Genomic DNA, 25,404 nt, shown 5'->3' with positions numbered 1-25,404 from the left:
GGGATCTGGGGGCCTCCTTATTAAAGGGGGCTCCCGGATTCCGATAAGCCCCCTGCCCGTAGACCCCGACAACCAACGGCCAGGGTTGTCGGGAAGAGGCCCTTGTCCTCATCAACATGGGGACAAGGTGCTGCCCCCCATGCCCCAAAGCACCCACCCCCCATGTTGAGGGCATGCGGCCTGGTAGGGTCCAGGGGGGGGGGGGGGGGGGGGCGCTCGCTCGTCCCCACCCCCATTCCTGACTGGCCGGGCTGTGTGAACGGATAAGGGTCTGGTATGGATTTTGGGGGGGACCCCACGCCGATTTTTCGGCGTAGAGGGTTCCACTTAGATCCATACCAGACCTAAGGGCCTGGTATGCCCCTGGGGGGGAACCCACGCCGTTTTTTTCATTTAAAACTTGGCGCGGTGTTCCCCCTCAGGATTCATACCAGACAGCTGTCAGCACTGCCTGTCACTCATCGCGAAAGGAAAAATAGGATCTTTTAAAACAGCTTACCTGTAAAATCCTTTTCTTTCAAAGGACATCACGGGACACAGAGCCACAGTAATTACTGATGTGTTATATAGGGTATCACTGGTGATTGGACACTGGCACACCCTATCAGAAAGTTCAACCCCCTATATAATCATTCCCCTTGCAGGGATACCTCTGTTTTGTAGCCAAGCAATATAGTGTATTAGAAGGAGGGGCGGGACCTCTGTGTCCCGTGATGTCCTTCGAAAGAAAAGGATTTTACAGGTAAGCTGTTTTAAAAAATCCTATTTTCTTTCTCGAACATCACGGGACACAGAGCCACAGTAATTACTGATGGGATGTCCCAGAGCAATGCTATCTGAGGGGGGGGGGGACCACGACCAAGTAGGGTGCAATCAGACCTGAGGACCCTGTACCGCTGCCTGCAGCACACTATGCCCAAAGGCGATATCCTCATGCCTTCTCACATCCACCTGATAGAATCTGGTGAATGTATGGACTGAAGACCAGGTTGCGGCCTTACAGATTTGAGCCATAGAGGCCTGGTGATGCACTGCCCAAGAAGCACCAATAGCCCTTGTGGAATGTGCCCTGATCTGAAACGGAGAAGTCTTTTGTTTCAAACCGTAAGCCTGAATAATCAACTGACAAATCCATTTAGAAATGGTAGCTTTTGATGCTGCCTGTCCTCTATTGGGACCGTCTGGCAGCACAAACAAAACATCCGTTTTGCGAATCTGAGCAGTTGCCCCGAGATAGGCCTTGACTGCTCTTACTACATCCAATGAATGTAGAGATCTCTCTTCCGGAGAACAGGGATCTGGAAAAAAGGAAGGCAGAACAATGTCTTGGTTTAAATGAAAATCAGAAACCACCTTCGGTAAAAAACTAGGATGAGGGCGCAGTACCACTCTATCCTTGTGTATAATCAAATAAGGCTCCTTACAGGAAAGGGCTGCTAATTCTGAAACTCTTCTAGCAGAAGAGATGGCCACCAGAAAAATTTACTTCCTAGTCAACAAGACCAAAGGAATCTGACTTATTGGTTCAAAAGGCTGTTTCTGTAACACAGCCAGGACCAAGTTCAAGTCCCAGGGGTTTAGGGGCGCTTTAACCGGAGGATTAAGACGCATCACCCCCTGCATAAAGTTTCGGACCAAAGAATGCGAAGCAAGTGGCTGTTGAAATAATACTGATAAAGCCGAGACCTGGCCCTTGATGGTACTCAAGGCCAGCTTCATCTCTAATCCTAATTGTAGAAAATCAAGAATTCTACCTATCACATATTTTCTGGGATGGAAACCCCTGGATTCACACCAGGAAACATAAGCTTTCCAGACTCTATGATAAATCATTCTGGAAGCTGGCTTCCTTGCATTGATCAAGGTAGATATGACAGGACCTGAAAGCCCACGACTCCTCAGAACGTGGGTCTCAATAGCCAAACCGTCAAATTTAGCGTTTGTAAGGCAGGATGGAACACTGGACCTTGAGATAACAGGTCTGGGCGTACCGGTAGTGTCCACGGAGAACCCACCGTCATCCTTACTATTTCCGCATACCACGTCCTTCTGGGCCAAGCGGGGGGCCACCAGAAGTACTGACTTCCCTTCTTGCCTGATCCTGCGAAGAAGTCGCTGCAGTAGCAGAATAGGCGGGAATGCATAAATCAGTGAGAACCGATGCCACGGAATCACCAACGCATCCGTCCCGCATGCAAGAGGATCTCTTGTCCTTGCCACAAATCTGCCTATCTTTTTGTTGAATCGGGATGCAAAGAGATCTACATCTGGGACCCCCATCTTTGGCTTATGTTCCAAAAGACGTCAGGATGTAGAGACCATTCCCCAGGAAGTAACTTCTGGTGACTTAGATTAGTCCGCCTGCCAGTTCTCTATCATGGAATGAAAACTGCCGATATGCATGGCACATGCATCTCTGCCCAGACTAAGATCGGGTTCACCTCCTTTTGAGCAGCTCAGCTCCGGGTGCCTCCCTGACGATTGACATAAGCCACTGCTGTGGAATTGTCGGACTGGATCCTGACAGGGCAACCCTGTAGCCTGATAGTCCAGGCTTTTAGGGCTAGATATATCGCCCCGATCTCCAGAATATTGATGGGTAAGGTCCTCTCTGTCTTGGACCATACCCCCTGAACCACAGACTGTTCCAGAACTGCTCCCCAACCTGATAGACTGGCATATGTTGTTACCACCATCCAGGTAATTGGCAGAAAGGATTTCCCCTTCTGCAAATTTTCGGGAATGAGCCACCAATTGAGGCTCTGACGCACCGCATGAGACAGGTGCATCGGAGAGTCTAATGACTGAACCTTCTTGTTCCAGGTCGACAGAATACTGTGTTGCAGCATTCTTGAATGAAATTGAGCATAGGGAACTGCTTTGAATGAAGACACCATCTTCCCTAGAAGCCTCATGCAAAGGCGGACAGAGGGACCCTTCTTGGTCCTGACTGCCAGAATCAGCTCTCTTAAAGCAGCGATCTTTGCCTGGGGTAGAAATATTTTCTCCTGGCTTGTATCTATGATCAGACCTAAATACTCCAGTCTTCTTACTGGTTTTAGGAAAGATTTTTCTAAATTGAGGATCCAACCCAGGTGTTCCAGATACCTGACTGTGGTCCTCAAGTTTCCGTTCAAAGAGGCTACCGACTGACTGGTCTATCAAGAGCAGGTCATCTAGGTATGCTATGACAACTATACCCTGAGCCCTTAATCTGGCCAGAGGAGGAGCCAAGATCTTTGTGAACACTCGAGGTGCAGTGGCTATCCCAAAGGGCAGAGCCACAAAGTGGAAATGGCGCCCTCCTATCTCGAAGCGCAGAAACTTCTGATGAGCAGGAAAAATGGGCACATGCAGATATGCATCTCTGATGTCTATCGATGCCAGAAATTCTCCTCCCTGCAGGGTGGAGACTACTGTCCAAATTGATTCCATGCGGAAGGATTAAATTCTTAAGAATCGGTTCAGATCCCTTAAATCCAGAATGGGTCTGACATCCACATTTGGTTTTTGGACCGTAAAAAGGTTGGAATAGAAGCCCAATCCCTGGTCCTTTGCAGGAACCATCATAATGACCTCTAGAAGGAGCGACTGCTTCTTTTTTGGGTCTCTGGGAACACCTGATCTGAGGAACCGAGGAGAGGGAAATTCCTGAAACTCCAGCTTGTACCCAAAGGTTACTGTGGAGATTACCCATCTGTCCTGGAAATTCTTCTGCCAGAGCCCTGAGAACTGCCGCAGTCTTCCCCCCACTCGAGCGAGCGGGGGCGCCCCCTCATGCAGAGGTCTTAGTGTTTTGCCTAGTAGGCTTCTTCCCCCAGGACTTCTTCTGTCCCTGGGGTTGACTCTTGTCCCTGGACCCAGACGAAGGAGGCCATCGAGACTGCCTGGAGGCTGAAGCCCCAGGCGCTGGGGAAAGAGTCCGTTTGAAAGAGGGACGCTTACTCTTCTTCTTAACAGGTAAGAGAGTGCTTTTCCCACAAGAGAATCTCTTGATATAGTTATCCAAGTCCTCTCCAAACAACCTTTCACCACGAAATGGAAACCCCGCCAGGAGCTTCTTACAAGATGCTTCAGCTGACCGATTTTTCAACCATAGGATTCTACGTATATGCACCAACCCCAGAGAAAGACGAGAGGTTTGCACGATAGAATCTCTGATGGCGTCAACAACGTAACATAAGGCCGCAGGAAGGTTAGCAAACCCCTGGGCCTGCTGTTCAGGTAATACTTTGATAACCTGCTTAACATGGTCTCTTAAGTATTAACAGACTCCAATCGCTGCTACTGCAGGTTGAGCCACTGAACCTGCCAAGGAGAAAACATCCTTCAATAGGGATTCCATCTTCTTGTCTACAGGATCCCTGAGTATCTGAGCATTGTCTACAGGACAAGTCAGACTATTATTTACGGAGGAAATGGCGGCATCAATGGACGGTATTCCCCACATTTTGATAAACTTTTCTTCCATCGGATAAAGTGTTGAAAACTTTCTCGGCGGAAAAAAAGTTTATCTGGGTGATCCCACTCAGAATAAATGAGCTTTTCAAGTAAATTATGAACAGGAAAAACCTGTACTGCTTGAGAAGGTTTCAGTGACCCCAAAGCAGAAAAGGATTCTTTAACAGTTTCAGGTACGGGCAACTTAAATGTGGAGCGGACCAATCCAGTAGGAATCTGCACTAAGACTTTCTCCTCTTGGGAAGTCGCAGAGGGTCCCTCTCCACCTGATTCCTCCGAAGAGAAATCATCCGTCCCATCCTGATCCTCTGAAAGGGATTCGTCTTCTTTATCCCTGAGCTCCTCTTCCTGAGGGTCTTGGGAAACAGAGGTAGGCCTAGTGCGTTTTCTTCCACTGAGTGAAGCTGTAATCACGGCCAATAATCTTTCCTCTAAACCATTAATAGCTGAGGAAAAAACCTCCTGTGTAATGTATACAGGGGCTGAAGTGCCGGAGGCAGGTATAGCCCCTGACCCCAACAGCTCTCCTTGGCTAGCCATCCCTGGCCCCTCAGGGGGGGGAGGATGCTGCTGACAGGGGGTCCTCAGAACCCGAACGAGATCCCCTAGTGTCTCTGGTTCTGGGGGTGTTTGAACCTCTTCTACCCATAGTGCAAAGCAACAAGGTGGAGGTATCACAAAATGAACACTGACTGCTGAGCGATGTAGTCCGGCTAAAAGCCCTGCTACCCAATGCCCAGTCTGGTGTTATCTTAGTAAATGCTGCCTAGGAGAATGCCTGTGTCCCACCTTACATGCGACCGTCAGCTCTGTGTCCCTCCAAAGGCTGTGTGCACCTGTACAGAGTGCTTTAATAGCCTGCAGCTGGCCTGAGTGGGAGTCTAAGCACCTGTGCTGACATCCCCCCCCCCCCTCGAATTTCGAAAAAACGAGCGCTTCCCGCGCTGGCCGACCCTCCGGAAACACTATGGAGGAAGGCTGGGGGAGGGGGAGGAAGGCTGGGGAAGGAAGAAGAGAGGCCGGTAGTGAAGGGCTTGCCTGAAAACGGCAATGGCGGCGGTGCCCGAGCAGTATAACCGCTGTCTAGACCCCTGTGGCCCCCCCCTAGCCTGGGGGGAACATTCAAACATGAGAAATACCCCCATCCATCCTACCTTGAGCCGGCCGGAGACGCTGTGAAGCATGAACACTGAGACAGACATCAGCATGACAAGGTATGTGCTCTTGGCAGCCTCCGGTGGTCACAATAGGCGTAGCATGCATTTACCTTAAAGGAGAAAACCTACTAGAATTAAAAAATTCTGTGGAATCTCCTCTTATCTTATCCAGCCGCAGGGTTCAGTTTACACGGACCCAATCTTCACCTCTCACTGTGGGCTCCTTTAGAAAACCGTCAGAGACTGGGGCCCCCTACGAATAGGGGGATCCTGCAGTTCTGGACCTGTAAAGCACCCGGCTAGAAATTAGGCTAGAAACCCATTTTCTAATATGCGGGGTCCAGCTCTCTAAAAAGAGAAGCGTTACAGGTAAAACCTTGTTTCTTCGGACACGAGGCCTGGGTGCCATCCAATTCGGCCACGAAAGGACACTTTGAATGGATCCGGTCTGCCTGGCTTGCCCCAGTATAGGATATCAGGATATTCCCTTTGGAGCTCAGCACAGGACATCTTTACACGTCCATCACCTGAGACACTGGCGTAAAAACTGAGGTATCCCTGCAAGGGGAGGGATTATATAGGGGGTTAAACTTTCTGATAGGGTGTGCCAGTGTCCAATCACCAGTGATACCCTATATAACCCATCAGTAATTACTGTGGCTCTGTGACCCGTGATGTTCGAGAAAGAGAAAAAGTTTTCCTTTCCCGATCAGCGAGCCAGGCTTGTGCTTACAAAGTCGTACTAAATTCGTGTCTATATTATTCAGGCACGATTTGCATGCTACTTGAGGGTTTAACATTGAGGTCTATGGAGTACAACTCGCATAGAAGTTGGACCAAAGTAGTGCAGGGAGTACTTTCAAGTCGGCACGACTTAAAGTCGTGCCAATATGAATGGTAGTCATTGAAAATCATGGAGAATGACTTGTCGTACGATTTTGTAGTACAAAATCGTAGGACAAGTCGTATTAGTGGGAAAGAGGCCTTATGGTGTGTAAAAGCCACAGATGGGTTTGGTGACACCATGAAGTTTTTATAATGCCTAAAGCTTTTAATACCCAAAATTCACATTTCTTGGATAAGAGAAGATCTTTTTCTGGGACCCAATCCTAATCACTGCAGCTGTCTTTGTATCTAGGGCCTTTATAACTATAGGAAACTCCATGAAGATGGCAGGGGGTACGTTTTACACCAGAGGAACTTTGTGTATAAAGGAAACATTTACAGAAAATCAGAGCCCTCTATATATGCTTTAGCTTTAAAGTGGAGTTCCACCCAAAAGTGGAACTTCCACTCATCAGATTCCTCCCCCCCTCCGGTGACACAGTTGGCACCTTTCAGGGGGGAGGGGGGTACAGATACCTGTATATTACAGGTATCTGTACCCACTTCCGGCATAGATAGCCGCAGAATCTGCGGTTATTTACGCCACTTCCTGCTTCCTCCCCGCTGCCTGCTGGGAAACACACGGGTTCCAGAGGCAGCAGGGACCATTCGTATTGCGCTGTGCGACTCGCGCATGCACAGTAGGGAATCGGGAAGTGAAGCCGCATGGCTTCACTTCCTGATTCCCTTACCGAAGATGGAGGCGGCAGCACCCGAGGACGGAGAGACGGTTCGGCCTCGGGTGCCGACATCGCGGGCGCCCTGGACAGGCAAGTGTCCATGTTTTAAAAGTCAGCAGCTGCAGTATTTGTAGCTGCTGACTTTAAAAAAAAAAATTTTCGGCGGCGCTCCGCTTTAATGAAAGGAATGAAATTACCTGGACATTCTGAAGTGCCAATTTCTCCTGTCCACTTCCACCATGAATACTACACTGGGGGAGTTTACCAGTCACAGAAGTAAAAATGCCAATAACCGCCTTCACAGTGGTGTCAATTGTTGGGGTCAGGTGATAACAGAAATAAAAAGTTTGAATATAACTGAAGTGCATCTCTAGGTGATTTTTTTGTTTTGAATAGATTGGGAAGGGTCCAACCCTGTCAAGTCAGTATTACTGTCTGCCCATTGGAACTGAGAAAGACAGAGATAGGAAATCCAACAGGAGATTGTGATCTGCTCTCAATGAAGCCAGTTCACACATCTCTGGAGCGTCCGCGGCATGAATTGCACAGGGGTCCTGTGCGTCTGACTCATTTTCAGGTCTGAATTCAGGCAAAATATCAGGCCTGATTCGTTCCTGAACTAGGGGTCGACCAATATCATTTTATCAGGGCCGATACTGACTTTTCGGCTGCCAGGTGCCAATATTCTGTAGATTTAAAAGTTTATTTTTACACTGTCCTTTTACATTTTTTTTCAATCACTTTTATTGCTGTCACAAGGAATGTAAACATCTTGTGAGTGTAATAGACAGAAACTTGCACCTGGGGCCTAGGATGAGAGTAATCTGTAAGTGAGGTTATGACATCACTTTCGAGTTACTAAATCTGAGACCCGAACAAAGCAATCGGCTCAGTTCGGGTCTCTGGCCAGCTGACGGGCATCCCCTCCCGCTTCTTGTGATAGCGGCCGAGAGGTTGCTTAGCCGCATCGGTTGTTATTACACGAAAGCCGACCATCAGCTCTAAAGAATGCAGCTGCAGGCATCACCCCGGTATAAACAGTTGAAGCAATATCTGTAAAATCGATAAGTTTGTTACTGATACCGATTTTTCAAAAGGAGTGGATATCGGCCGCGCCGATAATTGGTCGACCCCTAGTGTGAACCCAGCCTAAGAGATTTCTTCAAATCTCCTGTTGCATCTCTGGGACAGGAAGCAAAGGTAAATTTACCCAACGGTACACAGAGCATAAAAATAACCGGGCATGGGTTTTAATCCCCCTTCACGCTAAAATACATTTGAACTGTGAACATTTTTCCTTTGTCATGTTTTATTGTTACTTCATATTTGGATAGAAAAGAAAAAAATCTCTCCAATTATATCATCAATATTATATATATATATATATATATATATATATATATATATATATATATATATATATATATATATATATATATATATATATATATATATATATATATATATATATATATTTGGTAACACAGATTCCTAATTAGCCAATCACATGCTCAATTTAGACATCTAGACTTGGTAAAGATGACTTGCTGGAAATTCAAACAGAGCATCAGATTAGGAAAGAAAGGGAATTTAAGTGACTTTGAACGTGGCATGGCTGTTGGTTCCAGACAGGCTGCTCTGAGCATTTCAAAAGCTGCTGATCTACTGGGATTTCCACACACAACCATCTCTCGGGTTTACAGAGAATGGTCTGAAAAATATCCAGTGAGTGGCAGTTGTGTGGAGAAAAATGCCTTGTTGAGGTCAGAGGAGAATGGGCGGATTGGTTTGAGATGATAGAAAGGCAACAGTAACTCAAATAACCACTCGTTACAACCAAGGTATGCGGAATACCATCTCTGAATGCACAACACATCGAACCTTGAAGCAGATGGGTTACAGCAGCAGAAGACCACACCGGGCACCACTCTTGTCAGCTGAGAACAGGAAACTGAGGCTACAATTAGCGCACAAGCTCACCAAAATTGGACAATAAAAGATTGGAAAAACATTGCCTGGTCTGATGAGTCTCGATTTCAGCTGCGGCATTCAGATGGGAGGGTCAGAATTTGATGGATCCATCCTGCCTTGTATCAATGGTTCAGGTGTAATGGTGTGGGGGATATTTTCCTAGCACACTTTGAGCCCCTTAATACCAATTGAGCATCGTTTAAATGCCACGGCCTACCTGGAGTATTGTTGCTGACCATGTCCATCCCTCTAGGACTACAGTGTACTCATCTTCTGATGTCTCCTTCCAGCAGGATAATGCACCATGTCACAAAGCTCAAATTATCTCACCACTGGTTTCTTGAACATGACACTGAAGTCACTTTACTCCAATGGCCTCCACAGTCACCAGATCTCAATCCAATAGAGCAGCTTTGGGATGTGGTGGAGATTCGCATCATGGACGTGCAGCCAACAAATCTGCAGCAACCGTGTGATGCTATCATATCAATATTGACCAAAATCTCTGCGGAATGTTTCAAACATCTTGTTGAATCCATGGCAGGAAGAATTAAAGCGGAGTTCCACCCATTTAAAAGTCAGCAGCTACAAAAAGTGTATCGAACACCCACCTGTCCCATGGTCCAGGGATGCGGGCGAATGAAGCCCCGCTCCTCTCCACCTCCACGCTGCGGTGCCGGCAGTGTAACTGTGGGCGCCCGACTGTGGCTTCACTGCCGGGCATGCACCGCGCATACACGAGCCACGCTGCGACTGGCCGGGCAATCTTCTGGGACTAGCGACTTGTCCCAGAATATTGCAGGTGGGGGGGGGGGGATGGGTGAGGTGAACTTCCATCCAGCGCCGCAGAGCCCCAGGAGGAAGTGGGCGCTGGATGCCTCTGAAAAAAAGGAGGGTATCCACTCCCACCCAAATTTGGCATGTCAGGGGGTCACCATCACTTAAAGCAGAAGTTCCATTTTTGGGTGGAACTCTGCTTTAAGGCAGTTCTGAAGGCTAAAGGGGCTCTAACTTGGTACTAGCAAGGTGTACCTAATAAAGTGGCTGTTGAGTGTATACCATCTACAGTCTATTAATAGCAATCTACTTATCTAATAAAATCACAAAACAGAGATCCTCCATTTAAAAGATTTAGAGAGCTCTTTATCAAATTTGACCCGGCTACGTCAATCACCAGAATTTTTTAGATTAAAATGTATACCCACCACTCTCCCAGTGTAATCTAATGGCACAGTATTAATGTATATATATACACATGCAAGCCTCCTTCATGTATCCATACCTTCCAAATGTCAACACCTTTAGCAGTAGGAGCCCCACAAAACTCTGGAATCAGTGGGTGGGTCTCTTTGCCGAAGCTCGGTGGGCAGAGTCATAATGTCACAAGAATCCCCACCTACCTCTACACTCTCCTACTCTTCAGTCACACTGATCATGCCCCATGATGAGTAACATCCAGTCAAAACTCCGGAAAGGCACCACATGACTTCAGCCTGCCCAATCATGCTGAGGTGTGGAGCAGCCAATCCTGGGAGAGCTGGAGAAGAAAAGGGGGGGGGGATGTGAAGCTGGAATTGTAACACTCTCTGCTCCTTCATGAGATAAAGAAAGGAGAGGTCAGTCACAGCAGTGGGGGATGTAGCAACACAAATTTATCTGTGTATCATTTGTTTATCTAAGGCTCAATGTACACGGGACATTTTTACAACCTCTCCGGAGCGATTTAACTTGACAGATAAAAACCCACGTTTAAAACGTCTGTTTTGCCGCATTTTTATTATCTTTCCAAAATAGCCAAAAATGAAAAACGCCTGTAAACGAAACGTGGCTAAACGCAGGTACCGCGTTTAGCATTTGAAACTTCGGCATATGAACTAATTTTTTTTAGCCTTCAAAGAAAAGCTTCTAATCGCAACTTCCTAAAAACGACATGTACACATAAGATAACATTGGATGAGTTCAGGGGCAGCTGAAAAAAGCAGCCAACTGCCTGTGAACGTCCGTTTAGCAGCAGCGTACATGAGGCCTTACTACAAAAAGACAAGAGAATTGCTCAGAGCTGGATTAACTCTTCGTGGACAGACTAGGCACAGATGACTTGATATCCTCTACTGTACCAGGTATAAGTCTTCATTAAAAAAAAAAAAAAAAAAAAAAAAAAAAAAAAACCATAATAATAATTCTCAGGTTTACATTAACTTTAACCACTTCAGCCCCAGAAGATTTTACCCCCTTCCTGACCAGAGCACTTTTTGCGATTTGGCACTGCATTGCATTAACTGACAATTGCGCGGTTGTGCGACGTTGTACCCAAAAATAATATGGACATCCTTTTTTCCCCACAAATAGAGTTTTCTAAATATCCCCCAATAATATATAAAAAAAAAACTATTTTTTTTCTTCAGTTTAGGCCAATATGTAGTCTACATTTTTTTTTTTAAACCAAAAATAAATCGCAATAAGCTTATATTGATTGGTTTGCGCAAAAGTTATATAGAGTTACCATGGGCCTTTTGGCTGCTTCTCTGATTAATGCTCTTCCTGCCCAGCCTGTCAATTTAGGTGGACGGCCATGTCTTGGTAGGTTTGCAGTTGTGCCATACAGTTTCCCTTTTTTAGATGATGGATTGAACAGTGCTCTGTGAGATGTTCAAAGCTTGGGATATTTTTTTTTTTATAACCTAGTGTTTATTCACTAAGTTTCTCTAACAAACCTCTGAGGGCTTCACAGAATAGCTGTATTAAATTAAATTACACACAGGTGGATCCTATATACTAATTAGGTAACTTCTGTAGGCAATGGGTTCCACTAGGACCCATTTAGTTAGGGGTATCAGAGTTAGGGGGCTGAATACACATGCACTCCACACATACTTCACATATTTGTAAAAAAAAAAAAAAAAAAAAAATTGAAAATCATTTTCCTTCCACGTCACAATTATGTGCCACTTTGTGTTGGTCTATCACAAAAAATCCCAATAAAGTACATTTATGTTTTTGCTTGTAACATGACAAAATGTGGAAAATTTCAAAGGGGTGTGAATACTTTTGCAAAGCACGGTACCTTTACTAATAACATTGTATTTTATTATTAAAAGGATTTGATAGGTGCACTTACTTCCTATAGCCACAGCCTGGCATACAAAGCGGCACAGAGTACACAATACAGGCTACAGCAGAGCTGTCCACCCACCACTGAGAGGAAGAAGGAAACCTCCCTGGAAGAGCCATAGATATTATTATTAGAGCTGTCCTTAGATAAGCGGAATGAACAATCATGACATAAGATGGGATTATTAGACCTCGGTAGTTCCAGGCTCATGGGTAAAGCTGAATACACCTTTGAAATCCATATCTTGGGGCTGTTTACAAGGGATGGGCTCAGGCACATTTCGATCCTAGTCTGAACTCAACAGAACAATCCTGCCAGGAAGCGGTTGTCTGTCCATGACCAATCATAAGCAGTTTAGGCATTCCCTGACTCTCTGCCGCACCTATACACGCCCCTTGTGTACATGTGGCTGAGGGGTGGGCAATGCCTTGGCCGATTATGATTGGCTATGGACAGACAACCGCTTCCTGGCAGGATTGCTGTGGTGGGTTCAGACTATGATCCAAACATGCTTTTTTATTTGGTGGTGGGTCATAGTAACAAAAAAAATATTCAGCCAATATAAAGTAGATTTTTCTTTTATTAATAATAAAAACAAAATAAGGGCATTTTCCTGGCCCTACAAAGGGGTACAAACAACATATAATGCACACATATGTGGCACATCAGGAGTAGGATGTTTATTTTTTGAGTGGGTCATGCTAATGGCATAACACATACTATTACATTAATTAAAAAAATAAAATAAAAGTTAAATTTTTTGGGGCCATTTTACTTTTAACCACTTCAGCCCCGGAAGGATTTACCAGAGCACTTTTTACAATTTGGCACTGCGTCGCTTTAACTGCTAATTGCGCGGTCATGCAATGCTGTACCCAAACGAAATTTGCGTCCTTTTCTTCCCACAAATAGAGCTTTTTTTTGATGGCATTTGATCACCTCTGCCGTTTTTATTTTTTGCACTATAAACGGAAAAAGACCGAAAATTTTGAAAAAAAATGATATTTTCTACTTTTTGTTATAAAAAAATCCAATAAACTCAATTTTAGTCATACATTTAGGCCAAAATGTATTCAGCCACATGTCTTTGGTAAAAAAAATGTCAATAAGTGTCTATTTATTGGTTTGCGCAAAAGTTATAGCGTCTACAAACTAGGGTACATTTTCTGGAATTTACACAGCTTTTAGTTTATGACTGCCTATGTCATTTCTTGAGGTGCTAAAATGGCAGGGCAGTACAACCCCCCCCAAATGACCCCATTTTGGAAAGTAGACACCCCAAGGAAATTGCTGAGAGGCATGTTGAGCCCACTGAATATTAATTTTTTTGTCCCAAGTGATTCAATAATGACCAAAAAAAAAAAAATTACAAAAAGTTGTCACTAAATGATATATTGCTCACACAGGCCATGGGCATATGTGGAATTGCACCGCAAAATACATTCAGCTGCTTCTCCTGAGTACGGGGATACCACATGTGTGGGACTTTTTGGGAGCCTAGCCGCGCACGGGGCCCCCGAAAACCAATCATCGCCTTCAGGATTTCTAAGGGCGTAAATTTTTGATTTCACTCCTCACTACCTATCACAGTTTTGAAGGCCATAAAATGCCCAGATGGCACAAACCCCCCCCCCCCCCCCAAATGACCCCAATTTGGAAAGTAGACACCCCAAGCTATTTGCTGAGAGGCATGTTGAGTCCATGGAATATTTTATATTTTGACACAAGTTGTGGGAAAGAGACAAATTTTTTTGCACAAAGTTGTCACTAAATGATATATTGCTCACACAGGCCATGGGCATATGTGGAATTGCACCCCAAAATACATTTAGCTGCTTCTCTGAATATGGGGATACCACATGTGTGGGACTTTTTGGGAGCCTAGCCGCGTACGGGGCCCCGAAAACCAATCTCTGCCTTCAGGATTTCTAAGGGTGTAAATTTTTTATTTCACTCTTCACTGCCTATCACAGTTTCGGAGGCCACTGAATGCCCAGGTGGCACAACCCCCCCCCCCCCAAATGACCTCATTTTGGGAAGTAGACACCCCAAGCTATTTGCTGAGAGGCATGGTGAGTATTTTGCTGCTCTCATTTGTTTTTGAAAATGAAGAAAGACAAGAAAAAACGTTTATTTTTTTATTTTTTCAAAAATTTGTGACAAAAAGTGAGGTTTGCAAAATACTCACTATACCTCTCAGCAAATAGCTTGGGGTGTCTACTTTCCAAAATAGGGTCATTTGGGGGGGGGGGGGGGGGTTGTGCCACCTGGGCATTCCATGGCCTCCGAAACTGTGATAGGCAGTGAAGAGTGAAATCAAAAATTTACGCCCTTAGAAAGCCTGAAGGCGGAAAAAACACACTTTTTAAAATTTTAATGCACTAAAACACACTATATTGCCCCAATGTTTGATGAAATAAAAAAGATGATCTTAGGCCGAGTACATGGATACCAAACAAAACATGCTTTAAAATTGCGCACAAACGTGCAGTGGCAACAAATTAAATAAATTTTTAAAAGCCTTTACAGGTTACCACTTTAGATTTACAGAGGAGGTCTACTGCTAAAATGACTGCTCTCAATCTGACCTTCGCGGTGATACCTCACATGCATGGTGCAATTGCTGTTTACATTTGACGCTAAACCAACGCTTGCGTTCGCCTTAGCGCGAGAGCAGGGGGGGACAGGGGTGCTTTTTTTTTTTTTTTTTTTAATTATTTTTTTGCTTTTTTATCTTATTTTTAAACTGTTCCTTTCATTTTTTTTTTTTAAATCATTTTTATTGTTATCTCAGGGAATGTAAATATCCCCTATGATAGCAATAGGTAGTGACAGGTCCCAATTTTTTTCAAAAAACAGTGTCTATTAGACCTTAGATCTCTCCTCTGCCTTTAAAGCATCTGACCACACCAAGATCGGTGTGATAAAATGCTTTCCCAATTTCCCAATGGCGCTGTTTACATCCGGCGAAATCTAAGTCATGAAATGCTAGTAGCTTCCGGTTTCTTAGGCCATAGAGATGTTTGGAGCCACTCTGGTCTCTGATCAGCTCTATGGTCAGCTGGCTGAATCACCGGCTGCATTCTCAGGTTCCCTGTTGAGACAGGAGAGCCAGAGAAAAACACGGAAGACGGTGGTGGGGGCATTCCCTCCCACTGCTTGTAAAAGCAGTCTAGAGGCTAATTAGCCGCTAAGATTGCTTTTACATGAAAGCCGACCGCTGGCTGAAAAGAATGATACCAAGATGATACCTAAACCTGCAGGCATCATTCTGGTATAACCACTCAAAGTCGTGAATGGCGTACCTGAAGACAAAAAAATGGTTAATAAAACACAGTAAACGGTAAAGTATAAAAAATTGCACACCTGAAAAGCAAACATGATAAAACATAATAACAATAAAACATTGCAGAATAGAATACAGTAAAAAAAGAGCAGAACAATAGAGAGAGAATAGAGAGAGAAAGAACAATAAAACGACAACTATTTTTTTTTTATTTTATATATTTTTTTACACTTTTTTTTGTAACTAACTTTTATAACTGTAACCGGTTCCAGGTTCGGGTCTCTCAAAATGCGATGGCATCTTGGGAGACCCTGTGAAAGTGTGCCTAGTCTTTGCAATGCTGTACCCTACGCTAATACGCAACTAGTGCATGGTAGTGTTCAAAACATTCACCAATGCAAAGACCAGGATTGTCGGGACAGGAGGGACAATAATAGCGGTGTCATGCCTATATCCGCGCTTGCTGCAGACACATCTTTTTTGGGGGGTTCGTTGGGTAGGGGTACTCGGGATGACATAAAGAAAATGCCTCTCATGCAGCCGACTGCATTTGGTTGGGGATGTGAATGGGGGAAGTATGGGCGCTGCAGAAGTGGTGGGTTCCCAATTAGGATTGGCGAATGCAGCAGGAAGGGCACTATGGGCACGACGGCCTGTGTTTGTCTTTTTGGTGGCAGCGGGACACTACTTGTGCTTGCCACCTCACCAGCTTGAACTGCACTTATGGGACTCGCCATGTCACCAAGTGTTACTGCAGTGCTGGTTTGACTACGACCAGGGTGTACTAGGCCGCTGGTGCTTGCCAGTTCACCAAAACGCTACCAAAAAAACTGTTAGCGATCACAGGGATCAGGCCTGACTCTGCGAACGCTGCAGTTATGCGTTTAGTGTTTTGTAAGTGACAGTGATCGATCGATACTGCACTTGGGTGGGCTGGGCCGGGCGGAGGGGCAAAAGGCAGGTGCTAGCAGGTATCTGGGCTGATCCCGCTAACACTGCGTTTTTGGGAACCCTAAACTGCTGGGGACGCTAGTACAGATCTGATCGGATCAGATATTGATCCGTTCAGATACTACACCACTAAGGGAGGTGTACGGTGCGTGCGTGGGTGTTAGCGCTAATCGCACTAACCTGACGCTGCCTGGGGCTGGTGCTTGCCAGTTCACCAAAACGCTACCAAAAAAACTGTTAGCGATCGCAGGGATCAGGCCTGACTCTGCGAACGCTGCAGTTATGCGTTTAGTGTTTTGTAAGTGACAGTGATCGATCGATACTGCACTTGGGTGGGCTGGGCCGGGCGGAGGGGCAAAACGCAGGTGCTAGCAGGTATCTGGGCTGATCCCGCTAACACTGCGTTTTTGGGAACCCTAAACTGCTGGGGACGCTAGTATAGATCTGATCGGATCGGATCAGATATTGATCCGTTCAGACACTATACCACTAAGGGAGGCGTATGCTGCGTGCGTGGGTGTTAGCGGTACTGGCGCTAATGTGACGCTGCCTGGGGCGACGCATATCACCGCCGGGCGATCAGGGGGCTAAACCTTTATTCAGTAATAAACGGCGGGTGCCCTGACACTATAAAAAATAAACGAACTAACCAGCGTCACCCGTAACGGTTATACGGTGATCAGTGGTGAAAGGGTTAACTAGGGGGCAATCAAGGGGTAAAACCTTTATTAGATAGTATATGGGGGTCCCTGTCGCTATAAAACGCCGATGGCGAACCTATATATTTACCTCCCTAACTAGCGTCACCAGTGACACTAATACAGCGATCAGAAAAATGATCGCTTAGCGACACTGGCGACGGGGGGTGATCAAGGGGTTAAAACTTTATTAGGGGGGGTTAGGGGGGTACCCTAGACCTAAAGGGGGCTAACACTAACTGCCCTACCACACTGTCACAAACTGACACCATGCAGTAATCAGAAAAAAAAAAAAACCTGCTTGGTGTCAGTGTGACGGGGGGGGGGGGGGGGGGTGATCGGGGGTGTATTGTGTGCCTGGCATGTTCTACTGTGATGTGTTGTGTTGGTGCACTCACATTGCAGTCTTCTCTCCTCGGCGCCGGAACGGAAAATGCCGAGCCGAGGAGAGATAACATAATTTCCTCTGCCTCTGTGTACAATACAGAGGCAGGGAAATGATCTGATTGGCTAGGAGCGATCACGAGGGGGGGGGGGGGGGGGGGCACGAATGGAAGGCCTCCCCCTCACCTCCGATCGCCGGGGAAGATTTGCCGACTGCCGCGGGCACGGGGGCGGGGATCTGTGTTCCGATCGGACCCCCCCTGCGGGCAGGCAAGGACTTACCTGTAAGTCCTTTTGCCTGCCCGTGCCATTCTGCCGACGAACATCGTCGTGCGGCGGTCGGCAACTGGTTAATAAAAATCAGTAGATATCTATTAACCACCAAATAAAAGGCCAGTTGGTTCTGATAAAAAAAACAAGATGTAATTCACCTGGGGCACCTCAAGATTTTGCATTCTTTTAAAGGGTACCATGACTAAAAAGAAAGGTCTAGAAATACTGGAAAAGGAAGAGATATGGTCATTATCCATGGAGTTCATTAAATACAAGGGATTGATTTACTAAAGACAAATAGACTGTGCACTTTGCAAGTGCAGTTGCTCCGATCGTTCCCGAGAGAGACAGAGTGGCGGTCTGCCTACGTAAACAAGGCAGACCGCCGTTCTGCTAGTAGGGGAGACAGAAATCCTGTGTTTCTGCTAAGCAGGAACACGGATCTCTCTTCTCACAGCCAAAGCACCCCCCACACAGTTAGAAAGCACCCCCTAGGAGCACATTTAACCCTTTGATTGCCCCTGGTGTTAACCCCTTCCTTCCCAGTGTCATTAGTACAGTGACAGTGCATATTTTTAGCACTGATCACTGTATTGGTGTCACTGGTCCCCAAAAAGTGTCACTTAGTGTAAGATTTGTTTGCCGCAATGTCGCAGCGCCGCTAAAAATAAAAATTCCATAAAAATATCCCAAAGTTTGTAGACACTATGACTTTTGCGCAAACCAATCAATATACGCTCACTGGGATTTTTTTTTTTTACCAAACATATGTAGCAGAATACATATTGGCCCAAACTGATGAAGACATTTGATTTTTTTAAATTTTTTATTGGGTGTGTTTAGAAAGTAAAAGTCTGTTTTTTTCAAAATGGTCAGTTCCTTCCTCAAAAAATAAAAACCACAGACGTGATCAAATACCACCAAAAGAAAGCTCTATTTGTGGGAAAAAAATAGACATCAATTTTATTTGTGTACAGCGTCGCACGACCGCGCAATTGTCTGTTAAAGTAATGCAGTGCCAGCAGGATTGCTGTGGTGGGTTCAGACTAAGATTTGAAGTGCATCAAGCTGTCACAAAGCTTGAGTACCAAAAGTGATATCCACTACAGATCTGTACCTGTGGGGAACTGAACACGCAGCAAACGGAACCCTGACAAAGACAAGCTGTGCAGATAGGTGGCAACCACCCCAATCAAGGCTAGCTGGTAAGTGTGCTGCGAATATTTTTGTTATTTTGTAATACACCAAGTGCACCTTACTGTAAAGGCTAGTTATAGATTGGGGTGATTGCCACTTATCTGCACAGCTTTTCGGCTGCATTGTGTGTGGGGACACATTGGATGCTTTCAGCTGTCATTGTGCTTTTGTTGGGTGACCAACCTGTCCCTGAATCTTTAAAGGAGTGGTGCCCCCTGTAGGCAAACCTGCCCTTAATGTATCCCCTGCTATATGTGCTTCAACTTGGGAGACTCTGAAAAGTATACAGTTAGGAACACAGTATACAGAGGAGCCTTGGCGAGGCATTGTGGCTTTCACATAGATTTGCAAATGTGTACAACTAAACCCTCTGTCTTTACCATAGCAGCCAGCAAAAAAAAACAAAAAAAAAAAAAAAAAACAAAATTAGCCCCATCCAACTGTGTAAGTGTACTGGGAAGTTATTTGTCGTTTTGTAACCTGACAAAGACTGACGAGAACAGGAAAGCTCTTTAGTACAAGTCCTAAAACAAAGGCCCCTCCAAAAATATGAATCCATGAGTCAAAGTGAGGCCAGCTTAACTGCTTTATGACCGCCTATATACAGCAGCAGGGTGGCCGCTCTGCACTGGATCATGTACCTAGTATGTGACCTGCACACCCCCCCGCCTTCCCGGCTGTGCTGCAATTGGATGCAGCATCAACCAATCAGCAGCTGCCGGCCGCTGATTGGTCACAGACACCCAACGATCGGCTCTGGACATTACAGAAAAAAAGCCCTGTGTAGGTAAACACACACGTCTCTCCTCTGACAGCAGCAAAGTGCTGTTTTCTTTTCTTCAGGAAGAAAAAAAAAAAAAACAAAAAAAAAAAAACCACACACAGTAACACATGTTGGCCACACATTCAAGCTCTTGAACCCCGAATCAATATACACTTATTGTGATTTTTTTACTAAAAATATGTAGCAGAATACATTTTGCCCTAAATTGGTGAAGAAATTAGATTTTACATTTTTTTATTGGATGTTTTATAGCAGAAATAAAAAACATTGTCTTTTGCAAAACAGTTGGTCTTGTTTTGTTTAAAGTGCAAAAGAGAAAAACCGCAGTAATGATCAAATACCACCAAAAAAAAAAAAGCTCTATTTGCGAGGGGGGGGGGGGACATAAATTTTATTTGGGTACAGTGTCGCACGACCATGCAATTGTCAGTTAAAGTAAACGCAGTGCCATCTCACAAAAAATGGCCTGGTCATGAAGGGGGTAAATCTTCTGGAGTTGTTAAAACGTATTCTTCACATTCAAGAATTAAGTGGAAACCCCTCCACTTGAGGTCTTATGTGGGTCTCTCAGTTTGGACCCCCTGCTGATCCAGCGCAGGAGTTTTTTTTTTTTTTTTTTACATTTTGTAGGTTTGTGTGTGAATTTGTAAGACACACATAATGTAAACATAGAATACAGACTAGAACATTTTCAACTTACCAGTCTAAGGCCATTTATTAAAACAATGAAGTCAAAGAAAGGTTCAAGCCCAGCTCTGTGTCCAGGAGAGTTCTCTTGTACCTGTTGAGAGAAGCGGAGTCTGTTTAGTCATCGATTTGGATAGATTTTCGATTTATCATCACAGTAAATCTGAACTGTACTGTGTAGGATGTGAGGGCTGGTGGTGACTTGAAACCAACAGATTTAGGAGTTATGGAGCGAATATAGTGGCTGCCGCTGTCAATCGTTCCTTCGGGGCTCCCAGTGCACTCATTGCCCGGCTATAATGCTGATCCTCGGGCATCACAACTTTGTAAAGTTACCAACGCAAAACTAATATGCACACTAGGATTTATGATGTCTTTTTGTGCAGGATTTGTCCAGGCCCGTGACTAAGATATTGAAGGAAAAGGTAAGCAACTAGCAAATTAAGAAGGTTGGCAATGGCAGTCCTCACATTTCAGTAAAAGTTTGTCTAAAAGGACCATCACCGGCATCTGCTAAAATGAACAATAAGCCAATCTGAACTCTGATCCTCCACTTTGGCTGTGATGAAGATGTGTGATCAAGGAATAAGAGAGAATATTTCTATACTAGGAATGCAGTTTTAAAGAGTGGGGGATGGGAGGGAAGGGACACAGGGCAAGTCCTATCTAAATGAATGGTCAGTCAAATCACTGACCAGTTACTGACCAAACACCTAGTGTGCTGTTGTTGCTGTAACCAAAACCAGACACTAAAAAACCAGGAGGGGGGAGGGACAAGGGAAGGAGGGAGGGGATACTCGGTATAGAGAATATCGAGTGAAAAGAGGTTACTCTAGCAGCAAAATTGATCAGAATATAAATATATCAAAATTGGCAGTTTATTGGTAAAAATAGCAAACATATAGAGGCATTCAAGAAGGCAAACACATTATAACTAATGGCAGGTAACCATATCAAAAAGATGGGACAACATGAAAAGACAAAATACACAACAACGCATAACATGGTCCGGACTTAGTATGGTGGTCAGCAGCTATGGAATTCCAATTGGTCAATGCAATCACAATACAGGATTACAGCCATATAATGGGTGAATTCATTAATTTGGTATAACGGGCTGCTGAGCATCATACAGCTGGGAGAACAGGGGGATAGAAGGACGGGTTGAGGGATAACCAATGACAAATGGCTGGCAGGACCAGCTCATAGGGGGTGGTTGGGCGTGAGAATTGTGACTGTAAGACCCCTTTCACACTGGGGCAGTTTGCAGATGTTATTGTGCTAAAAATAGCGCCTGCAAACCGCCCCAAAACAGCCTCCGCTGTTTGTTCAGTGTGAAAGCCTGAGGGCTTTCACACCGAAGCGGTGCGCTGGCAGAAGAAAAAATCTCCTGCGAGCTGCATCTTTGGAGCGGTGAAGGAGCGGTGTAGTCACCGCTCCTAAACTGCTCCTGCCCATTGAAATCAATGGGACAGCGCGGCTATACTGCGGCAATACCGCGGCTATAGCCATGCTATACGAGTGGTTTTAACCCTTTTTCGGCCGCCAGCAGGGGGTTAAAACCGCACCGCTAGCGGCCGAATACCGCGGTAAAACAGCGCTAAAAATAGCGCTGTTTTACCGCCGACGCCCCCTACCGCCCCAGTGTGAAAGCAGCCTAAGTGTCTTCAATGATGGGGACTGTTAGGGCAACCTCAAATTCTCAGGCAGTCCATGGAGTACAAATGTCACTTAATTGGCCAAGTCCACATCACAGTGATTTGCAGGGTATTAATAATTGAATGCCTCTATATGTTTGCTATTTTTACAAATAAACTGCCAATTTTGATATATTTATATTCTGATCAATTTTGTTGCTAGAGTAACCTCTTTTCACTCGATATTCTCTATACCGAGTATCCCCTCCCTCCTTCCCTTGTCCCTCCCCCCTCCTGTTTTTTTAGGAATGCAGTTTGCTGTAATGCACAATAAATAACTACTTATGCTGGCCATACACTATACAGAAAATCGGCCGAACCCATTTTCGAAAAACGAACGTTCGACCGTGACCGCAAACGATCGTGCCATCATGTAATGACCGATAAATTGTTCAGTGGACATGAATAAATCATTTTTTGTTCGTTTTTTTACATATACCTAGTGCAGACAGTTCGGACGGGAAACACATTAACTTTGCAATTTATCGTACGTTCGGCAGAAATTTTCCAAACTTCCCGTTCGTTTTTTCTCCACAAAAACGTCACAAACGATTATCAATTTGTGCCCATTAACTTGCCGAAAAATGAACGAAGTGTCTATACGAACGATTTTTCGGCCGATTTTTCGTATCGTGTATGGCCAGCATTAGAGCAGTTCAATCATGTGGGGTCTAAAAGCTTGTTGAGAAGCTACCTTTAAAAAGGCACTATATAAAATAAAGATTTTTATTATTAAAAAACAACTTGAAGGAAGTTGTAAGGGCAGAAGGTTTTTTTATCTTCATGCATTCTATGCATGAAGATAAACCTTTAGTGTGCAGCAGCTCCCCTAATACTTACCTGAGCCCCATCTCAATCCAACGATGTTGCACAAGTGTGTCTGCTGTCCGGGATTCTCCCTCCCGATTGGCTGAGACACTGCTGCTGTCAGAGTGGGGGCGGGGCTGAACCGCGGCTCCGTGTCTGAATGGACACACAGAGCAGCGGCTCGGGTGCCCCCATAGCAAGCTGTTTGCTGTGGGGCCACTCGATAGGAGGGAAGGACCAGAAGCGCCGACAAGAGACCCAAGAAGAGGAGGATCTGGGCTGCTCTGTGCAAAATCACTGCACAGAGCAGGTACGATTTAACATGTTTGTAATTTTTAAAGAAAAGAAAATGAAATTTTTTTACTTTAGTATCACTTTAATAGGTCGATTTCCTATGATCAATAGCACCATCTAGAGCCCATAATGTGATAATTTTCCTGGAATACTTAAAATCCAGAAAATACGGCATTATGGCTGCTAGATGGAGCCGATGATGTCACTGAATTAAGCAAAATACAGTCAGAATCTGAAGGATGGGCAAATGCTTGTTACATTCTTGCAACACTTTTTTGGTTTTGTTGGTTAATGTTTTCCCACTTACTGGGATGGCAGCACAATAACACGTTGGGTTTCATGCATGAAGGATCGCTGGGACTTTTTTGCCATTTTATTTTGCAATGTGTTTATTTTTGAGCACGCATTTGCAGTTTTTAAATTTTTTTTGTGTAAAAATCTGACATTTCATCCAGAAAATGGGTAGGATATTTTAAGGCTCCTTTCACACTAGAGGACCGATCGGGTCCACCTGTCAATTTATCAGGCGGACTCAATTGGACCCTCCAATCTGCTCTATGGACATCCGATCCGCTAAAACAGGTGGGATCTGTTCCCCATCCATCTGGCGGATCATATAACAGTCAGGTTAGACAGACAGACAGACAGTCCGTTTACATTCAACCGCCCATAGAGCGGGCTGTGTCTTCATAAGCGGAGCGGATATGGACCAGCCATCTGCCTGCTCAGCAGGGATTAGCTGACAGATTCCCTGCTGTGCAGACAGACTCCAGCGGAGCCGCTCCATGTGGAAGGGGCCCAACACATCTTAGTGCATTTTGCAGTTTAGACACTTGGGGGAGCCCTCAGCGGCTCCGTGTTATTACTCTAACTTCTGAGACAAATTATATTCCACATACTCCCATACTAGCATTGTGAAACAAAGCAGTAAAGCATATTTAATGCTTTAGGAAAGCATTCAGGAGGTAAATCAGAAGTCCCACTGACCCGGTCACCCAACAAATACTAGGGGTGAAATCGTGTATAGAGCCAACCAGTTCCACACACAAGTACACAGCACAAGAATATACTTCACCCCATTCTCTGGAAGGTGGTGCTGCAGGCAGATTCAGGTTCACGGTTTCCTTTGGGAGAAAGTGTCCCAGATACCTCATGGATGCCCCTTCTTCTTCCACACCACCAGTACTAAATCTTGTGTATAAGATGAGCAGCAAGAGGTAAGGAATACATTCCCCCGGGTGTAGGCTCTCAGCACTGCTAGGACTCATTACACCTCACAAATCAGAATGTCATAACAATGAAATGGTTAGCAAGTCCAGCTCTGGCCTCATGCACATAGTAAAATATATATAACATATGTGTGATCTTGCTGGTAGTAATACCCTATGTAACATCTGTTAGCATGCAATGTCTGTAATAATGTTACATGCATGGAGTACAAATGTACCCGATTTACTAGGAAGCCCCCCCACCTAACCCCCTTGACTGCTAGGATGCAGGTAGCCCCCCCACCGCACAGCATTTATACAAGCTAGGACACAAACTTCCATTCAGGCCACTTGCAAGTGAAAATGCTCGGCGGCCATTCAGGGCTGATGGCGTATATTTACACTCAGTACTGTATGCATGTAAATGTAAGTACAAATGTTTACACGTGTACATCATTAATAAATATAAATCATATGGAGGACCGAGGGAACTGATTATTATTATTTTTTATAAATGCAGGTGAGAGAGCCGTGCTCAGCTGTGTGCACCATAGAATAACACACAGCTGCATTCAGATCCATATAAAATGTACACATTACAGACCTGAGTGCAGAATATTTTGTACCCGTGTACATAGGCACTCTGTCTGGGCATTCTAATTCATTTTGTTTTTATATAGAATAAGCCAAGTCTGCACATTTCCTGATGCAGCCTCACCACTGGGGGGGACAGAGATGTCAAACACACAGGAGGGGGGGGGGGCAGAGATGACAAACACACAGGAGGGGGGGGGGGACAGAGATGACAAACACACAGGAGGGGGGGGGGGGAGCAGAGATGACACACACACAGGAGGGGGGGGGGGGAGCAG

At 45.1% G+C, this 25,404-nt stretch overlaps 1 long non-coding RNA gene across 1 annotated transcript in view; it reads right to left on the bottom strand.

The window, feature by feature from the left end:
• The window catches only part of LOC141145898 (uncharacterized), a 33,940-nt gene that overhangs the window by 3,157 nt on the left and 5,379 nt on the right, over positions 1–25,404 (bottom strand). Inside the window, exon 2 of the long non-coding RNA XR_012244693.1 lies at positions 20,540–20,620. This is a non-coding gene — a long non-coding RNA (uncharacterized lncRNA). The remainder of the gene's footprint in view (positions 1–20,539; positions 20,621–25,404) is intronic.

Source organism: Aquarana catesbeiana, linkage group LG05, assembly GCF_042186555.1.
Source record: "Aquarana catesbeiana isolate 2022-GZ linkage group LG05, ASM4218655v1, whole genome shotgun sequence".
NCBI classification, from domain to species: domain Eukaryota; kingdom Metazoa; phylum Chordata; class Amphibia; order Anura; family Ranidae; genus Aquarana; species Aquarana catesbeiana.
The sequence above is the reverse complement of the archived record's forward strand: the minus strand, read 5'-3'. Positions and strand labels throughout refer to the sequence as shown.